This window comes from Rhinolophus ferrumequinum, chromosome 6, assembly GCF_004115265.2.
Source record: "Rhinolophus ferrumequinum isolate MPI-CBG mRhiFer1 chromosome 6, mRhiFer1_v1.p, whole genome shotgun sequence".
In the NCBI taxonomy this organism is placed as follows: domain Eukaryota; kingdom Metazoa; phylum Chordata; class Mammalia; order Chiroptera; family Rhinolophidae; genus Rhinolophus; species Rhinolophus ferrumequinum.
In genome coordinates, this window is record NC_046289.1 from 23,217,571 (window position 1) to 23,226,085 (window position 8,515).

The window sequence follows — 8,515 nt, forward strand, 5'->3', positions numbered from 1 at the left end:
AACTATAATTAGATAGATAGATAGATAGATAGATAGATAGATAGATAGATAGATAGATAGATGAGAGTGATAGGTAGTTGTGGGATGTAACGTACAGCATAGGGAATATAGTCAATGGTGTTGTAATAACTACCATGTGTCCCCGAAAATAAGACTTCGCTGGACCATCAGCTCTAAGGCATCTTTTGGAGCAAAATTAATATAAGACCTGGTATTATATTATATTATAGTATAGTATACCCGGTATATTATATTATATAACATTATATTATATTATGTTATGTTATGTTATATTATATTATATTATAGACCTGGTCTTATGTTATATTAAAATAAGACCGGGTCTTATGTTAATTTTTGCTCCAAAAGACACATTAGAGATGATGGTCCAGCTAGGTCTTAGTTTCAGGGAAACACGGTATGTACAGTGTCAGAGGGGTAGTAGACTTGGTGGTATTGTCACTTTGTGCGGGGTGTAAATGTCTATAATCATTATATTGCTGTTTTGTACACCTGAAACTAATATTAAACTTAAATTAAATTTTAAAAAATGTCCCTAGCAGACTGTAAAAGATGCTACAAATGGCTGTTATAGTGTTACTAGCCTTGTAATGTTACTCACTGGCCTTGCCATGGGTACCTGTGTAGAGTTCTTGGTAAGCAATTGTCATGCAGGGTGTCAGGCGGGGTCTCTGCTCCCACTCCCCACATAGAACACAGGACATGGCGAGGCCAAAAAGGAACACCCACGGAGCCATAGGTAGGGGAGTCGTACCACTATAGTCTCACTGGAGGCTGGATTCACACGACATGCGACCTGCTGTTCGCTTTTCTGCCAACTGACCAACTCCCCATTTGCTGGCTGCAATCTGCCTCTCTGCAATCCGCAATCCACACTCCGCCGCTTGCAGGCTCAGCCACCATCTTCTTGCTAGGCCCCATTTTTTCTGCTAGTGTAGCCACGGCAGTTATATTAGTGGCCAATGGGTCACTGGTTACAGCTCACGGCCAACTAGCCACAGCTGATGGCCATCCAATCATAGTTCATGGCCATTTACTACCCGAGTGAGCACCTTTCCACGTGAGGGCGAGAGCCTGGAAACTGCACTCTTGGTTCTGTCCCCACACTCCACCCCTACAGGATCTCGCCTCACAAGTTACGTTCCAAGCATCTTCCGCAAGGGGCCCTGTGTGAGGAACCTGGAGGTGAATGCAATATCCTGGACACAGCCAGGCTCTCTGGGCACAGCCAGGATTTCTCAGGGCACCACCAGTACTTCTTGGCACAGCCAGACTTCCTGGGCTTCTTAGGGTACCACTAGTCTCCCCGGGCACAAGCAGGGTTCCTCAGGGCACCACCAGTACTTCTGGGCACAGGCAGACTTCCTGGGCACAGCCAGGGCTCTCAGGGCACTGCCACTCTCTCTGGACCTCTCGGTACCGTGCTGGAACAACAGCAGCTCACAGTCAAGGTGCTTACATATTCTTGATGGCGGCCGGTCAAGACACAAAAGCAAATATCCGCCAGTTCCACTACATGGTGGTATGTTCCCAAACAGTCAAGCGGTCCATTAAATCAGGGATGGAAGGCAATTCCCCATAGTCCATAGTCATTCACCAGGGCTGTCCTGGGGGTGAGGGACGACCTTGACCTCACCGTCATCTCCCAGGGAAGACTCAGCAAGTGTTTCCTCCTGGGACTATAAGTCCCGCATCCGGGCTGCCTCAGCAAGCACTTCCCAGCTCACAGGGCGGCAACAACCTTCGCTTTCTCCGGCCTCTGCTGGTTAGGGAAACTTGCACATCTTCCCACCCCTCCATGGGGGTCCAGCTCTCCGGCAGCTGCTCCTCCTGGTCTTCCTGAGACTGAGTGTTCATATGCACAAACTGCTCCACCGCCCTTCAGAGAGCTTTGGCCGACACTGTACCCTGCTCGCTGCGCCATTTGTCATGCAGGAGACCCTGCTCGCTGCGCCATTTGTCACACGGGGCGGCCTGCGGGGGGTCTCTGCTCCCACTCCCCACATAAGAACACAGGACATGGTGAGGCCAAAAAGGAACACCCACGGAACGATAGGTAGGGGAGTCATACTACTATACTCTAGCTGGTGGCTGGGTTGGAGACACAGGAAGCAGGAGCCACACTGTTTGCAACCCTCACTGCACCGCTTGCAGGCTCAGCCACCATCTTCTTGCTAGCCCCCATTTTTTTCTGCTAGTGTAGCCACGGCAGTTATATTAGTGGCCAATGGCTCACTGGTTACAGCTGACAGTCAACTAGCCACAGCTGATGGCCATTCAATCACAGTTGATGGCCATTTACTACCTGAGCCAGCACCTTTCCACATGAGGCCGAGAGCCTGGAAACTGCACTCCTGGTTCTGTCCCCACAGCAATCCAACACTTACCTGGGCATTTTGGCATTTTAAAAAGGCCTTGCCTTATTCTCGGCAAGGCTCAAAGCCAAATGTTTGCTTTGCTTAATTTTAGGATTGATAGGAAGTGTGGCCCTTAAATGATTTTGTATCCACTGGCTGAATTCTGCACCAAGACAAACGTATTGTCCTAAGGGTAAATTGAGCAAACAAAATTCCTTCCCATGTGGAAGTTGTATTTGAGTGGGGGAGGCAGACTGTAAGTAAAGAAGTTAATATAGGGGCAGCCAGATGGCTCGGTTGGTTAGAGCACGAGCTCTGAACAACAGGGTTGCCGGTTCGATTCCCACATGGGCCAGTGAGTTGCACCCTCCACAACTAGAATGAAGGACAATGACTTGACTTGGAGCTGATGGGTCCTGGAGAAACACACTGTTCCCCAACATGCCCCAATAAAAATTAATAAAATTTTTAAAAAGTTAATATATAAGGCATCAGATGGTGACAATTACTAGGGAGAAGAATAAAGCAAGTAGGGGTTAGGGAAATCCAGGGAGCAATGGGTTGCTATTTCTACAGGGTGGCCATGAAGATCTTACTGAAAGGGGGACATCTGAGCAGAGACCGGAAGGAAGGAAGGGAGCAAATGGGTGTGGGTGTCTAGGAGAAGAAGGTTCCATCATGGACCTGAGGTGGGAGTGTGTTTGATGTGCTACAGGACTAGCAGGGAGGCCAGGTAGCTGGAGCAGAGAGGTAGTGAATGGCAGAAACTGGAGTCAGCAGTATCATAGGTCCTTGGAGGCCACTACAAGGATTTTGGCTTTTGTTCTGAAAGAAGTGGGGAGTGTCTGGAGGACCCACCTTCCCACTTCCACTCTGTGATACTCTACCTCAGTCACTATTTCCTTCATAGTACTTACCAAATTTTATAACTATTTGACTAGTTTATTTACTTAGTCTTTTCCTGTTCCCCTCATTAGAATGTTAACTCCATTTACACATTTTATGCAACAAATATTTATTGAGCACTTACCATGTACCAAGCAATGTTCTAAGTACTGGAAATACAGTTGGTACTTGACTTTTTCTCAGAATGAGATGGTGAATCAGTTAGCTTTTGCTGCCTAACAACCCACAACAAACTTCAAGGGCTTAAAACAACACCATTTATTTAGCTCAGAAGTCTGCAGGTCATCTGGAAGCTTCTTCTGGTAGAGGATGGGCTAGGCTGATCTCAATGGGGCTCCATCATTTGTCCTCAGACAACTGGTAGGTGGGCTGATAAATGGCTCATCCAGTATGGCCTTGCTTGGGAACGTCGTCTCTCATCTCCCAACAGGCTTGCCTGGGCTTGTTTACATGGCAGCTACAGGATTCCAAGACTAGGAGTAGAGTCATTCTGCTGAGGCCCAGGCTCAGAAGTTACACAGTGTTTCTTTTGCTACATTCTACTGGACAAAGTCACAAGGGCAGCCCAGAGTCAGTGGGTTGAGAAACAGACTTCACCTCTTGATAGGAAGAATTTAAAGATGTGTGGCCATTTCTGCAATTTCCCACAGAGGAGAAGCCATTAGGTTTTAGAGCAGAGGAGTGATGAGCTCTAACTTGGATTTTAACAGGATCTCTCTGGATGCAATTGTGAGTTTCCTGGAGGGGAACAAAATGGAAGTAGGGAGGCCAGTTAGGATTATGGCATTGAATTACTGCAATAATCCAAGTAAAAGATGTTGGTGGCATAGAGCAGCGAGGTGGTAATAAAGGTGGTGAGACATGGCCAGTAAAAACCAAAGACTATGTCTGTCTTGTTTATAATTATATGCCCAGTGCCAAGTAAATGCCTAATAAATAGTTGTCAAGTGAATAAATGTGTGGATGAATTCCCATAGAACTTTGCTAAAAATTTATGGCACTTATCGTGACTTGCATTGTCCTGTATCTTTTCTCACGCTTAGATATTGAAAGCTCTATAAGTATAAAAACTATCATATTTATGCTTTATTCAGTTTAATTTAACATTTATTAAAACCTATTATGTAGCTGAAATCATAATTATGAATAAGAGAGAGACCCTGCTCTCACTGAGAGAAGGGGAGGTAGTCAATTAACCAAGCATGTTACTGTAAGTGCTATAGTGTTCACGTGAAGTTCTTTGCTCTGTTAACAGTTTATCATTCAGCAGTAAATACTTGTTGAATGAATGAGTGCTTGATTCTGTGGTTCCAAAACAAAATACTCATTTAATATTTAACAGAGGCTAATGAAAAATCAGCTCTGATATAGAAAGATGGTTTCTTTCAAGTCTTAATTATAAATTTTTAAATATTTAAGATTAAAGAATAATAACCACTTGTGTATCTACCATTAAGCTTAATAACTAAATTATGAATAGAGCTGAAGACCCATGTATATCTTTTCTTAATCCTGTTCCCTCCCCACCCAGGTGATCATTATGCAAAATGTGGTCCTTATGGTTCCTGTGCATGTCTCTGTACTTGAACCATACCCACATGTATACCTAGGCAATACACATAGTGCTATGCATGATTTTAAACTTTTTACATTGTCAGTTCTTTTATATTTAATTCTACCATTATTACACAGTACCCGAAATGGTCATGGCAAAGCTCAGGATACAGACATCAAACTGCGATTATTCTGAAGAATTCCATACAGCTACGAAGCACAGTTGTAATACAGCGGGCATCAGCTCAGTTAACATCAGCCCAAACCCTAAGGACGACGCTAAGGTTCCATTTCTCAGACACTTCACTCCTTTATGCCAACAAACACTGTGTCAGGACAGGTGTTGGCTCCGTACAAATGACAAAACAGTGCCCCCTCTTGGTGGGCAATCCTAGGCCAAAGGGCAGGGACTGGTGAGCACCTATTTGACTTCTAAGGTGGGGGGGGGCCTTGAACAGTGAACAACTTGCACAGCTGTCCCCAGTGTCCTTGGTATATGTCACTAAATATGTGCCGGTACATGAATTAACTCATTTAATTCTCACAACAGTCATAGGAGGTAAGTACTACTCCCCCCCACCCACCCCCCACACACTTTATGGATGTGGGCTGAGGGAGAGGGATTAAGTAGCTTTTTCAGGGTCACTTAGGGCAGCTGGCCTCCCCCACATCGATCAATCTGAGAGAGAGAGAACTTCTCAGTGCCTTTGTGATGGAGTCTCCCACCACTTCTGCTTTCTTCTCTTCATTAAGAGTTAGGCTCTAAGTCCAGGCCACACTCCAGGGAGACGAATGAGACTCCACTTCTTGAAAGGAGGAATATTAAAGAATTTGTGGACATTTCTTAAAATGACTACCCTTCCCAACCTGATTTCTGAGGGGACATACAGCTGGATATAAGCGATCTGATGTGAGATCAGGAGGGAGTCTCGAGGCAGCATTCTGCTCCTAGCTGTCTCCAGCTGACTTGATGACCGTAGGAGGGTCTCTTTCCCTCCCTGGGAAATTTACACCTGTTTCCTTAGGTGAAAATTTGGTGGAAGGGAATGGTAGAGAGGAATAGTAAGTCTACTGAGTTCATCTAAGTTGGGCAAAGGAAAAAAAAAAACCTACCTTATTATTTCATGGTTATATTTCCTATGCTTAAGACTCTGTAGCCAGACTGGCTGTGCTCAGCTCTCCATGTATTAGCTGGGTGACCTTGAGGTGAAGTTACATAACCTCTCTGTGCCTCAGTTGACACATCTGCAATAGGAGAATATAATATGACCAATCTATAGGGTTGTTACAAGGATGAAAGGAGTTCAAGTTTGTCAAGTTCTTAGGACAGTGACACAATATGACTTTTTGTTAAAACAGAACAAAACTTGTACTGTTCTGACTAAATGTGACAAGCAGAGAGCCTTGGGCCAATCCGCTTTCATGAGTAGATTGAAATGACTTATGTCGCGCAGAGATGTCATGCAGGGTCTCTGGTCCCGCTTCCCACTTAAGAACGCAGGATATGGAAAGGCCAAAATGGAACACCCACGGAGCCATAGATAGGGCAGCTGGGTTGGAGACACAGGAAGCAGGAGCCACACAATCTGCAATCTGCCGTCTGCTTCTCTGCCAACCAACCAACCCCTTGCTAACTGCACTCTGCCGTGCTAACTGCAATCGGCGCTTGCCAGCCACCATCTTCTTGCTAGCCCCCTTTTTGCTGCTAGCGTAGCCACAGCAGTTATATTAGTGGCCAATGGCTCACTAGTTACAGCTGACGGCCAACTAGCCACAGCTGATGGCCATCCAATCACAGTTGATGGCCATTTTACTACCTGAGCCAGCACCTTTCCATGTGAGGCCGAGGGCCTGGAAACTGCACTCCTGGCTCTGTCCCCACAACTTATCACAGAGGTGACATACTTGACAAGAGCATAGGCACCCTGCAGTCAGAACAAATCCTGACCCCTGCTGTACTGAGCAAATCACCCCTGAGTTGCTGGATCTTGGGAGGTGGGAGAGAGGGTGGTCCTGAGGGAAGGGAAGGGAGATGTGCGGCAAGGGGGAATCCCAAAAATGTAGGGCAGCAGCTATTTGCCAGTCTGTATTTCAGTGTTTTAATGACCGGTATCACACTACCAGTGCCTGTGGGATTGGCCTTGTTTAAAATTAGCAGGATACGTTGTAGGTACATGGGCTGCTTAAGGTAATTGAAAATAGAAGGTGTTTTTTAGAGTGCCTCAAACCTGCTATATTCATACTGATTCAGTTTCAGTTCTCTTCATTTGCTGTTCCCAGTACCAGGACAAATATATACTGCAGACCAACGTCTGCTGACTCAGCTCATTTCCCGGACTTTGAGATCTCATTGTATTTTACCAGAGCAGGGATGCTCTGACCAAATTACTAAAGAAATGGATTGAAACTGAGGAACCAAGCCGAGCAGAAACCTGAGTGTCTGTCCTGTGCTCACTCCCCCTCCCTCCCCCTCCCCTTCACACACACACCAGGAGGGGTGGGGATGCTGACTACAGAACTAGGTACTTTTCCTTCAGGAGACTCATTTCAGAAGTCAGGCTTTCCTCCCTGGAAGGAGGTGCAAAATCTCCCAAGGCCCAAAAGAAGGAAGAAAATACTCGCTTGAGACCCATCTCAGATATTCTGATTTAATTGGTCTGAGCAGGGGTATTTTTTAAAAGCTCCCCACACACCCACTCGATGTAGGGAAATCATGGAGTGCCCTTCTCCAGGAGGGGCAGTTTGTGCCCTCAGAGTCAAGTTCAGCTTGCTGGCCCAGGAGGAATAGATGCCACCAGGCTCTTTCATCTCGGTTCATTCTCGTTCACTTTCTTGGGGACACAAAGGCACCAACCCAATTCCAGTGCCCTGGGGTTAACTGGTACCAGGTCTATTCTCATGACCTGCTTTGAGCTGGTACTTGACCTGCTTGAGTTAACCCCTGAGTCCAGCCCACTGCAAAGCATGCCAAGCAAGTGGGGCTCTCGAGAGGGAGAGAGGGATTTCGGTCTAGAAGTCTTAGCAGCCCTCCCCTCTCCTCACAGGCTCTTGCGGGTGCATTCAGTGGCTGCATGAGGCCATTGGCTGCATTTTAGGCCCCTCTGCCGTTTGCTCTGAGCGGCAGTTTCACTTTCCTAGAGCATGTTGCTTTACATTCCTTAGTAGTCCTTTCTCTAGTTAGTAGAGATGAAACCCAGGGAGAAGAAAGGAGAGAAGAGAAGAATCTCCTACGAGTATAAGCAAATGTCCCTGGATTCCCCAAGGGCTCCACCCTGAGCTGCTTTGTGGCTGGGGGAGGAGAACGGAGGCCTTTCCCTCGCGCTGCTGCCCACCCCTCCAGGCTGCCCCCTACCCAGGTCAGAATTCCTAGGTTATCCCCCGCCCACACCATTAAATCTAAACCTTAGTATCATCATTGATACTAAACCTTGCTCACTCTCTTTTTCCAAGCTCCATCTGCATGCCCTTTTGAGGGCCAATTGGTGGATGTGCTGCCTTTGAAATTTTAAGGGTTGATTGCCACTTTTTAGTTATTTGAACTAAAAATAATAATAAAAATCCCCTAGCCACCTTAATTTTTTTTTCTTTTTTGTGGAAAAAGCACAGCATGGTAGGTACATCTTCACTGCTTACAAGATGGCTAAAGGGGGTTTTTCTCGAAGTTTCCCAAACAAGTA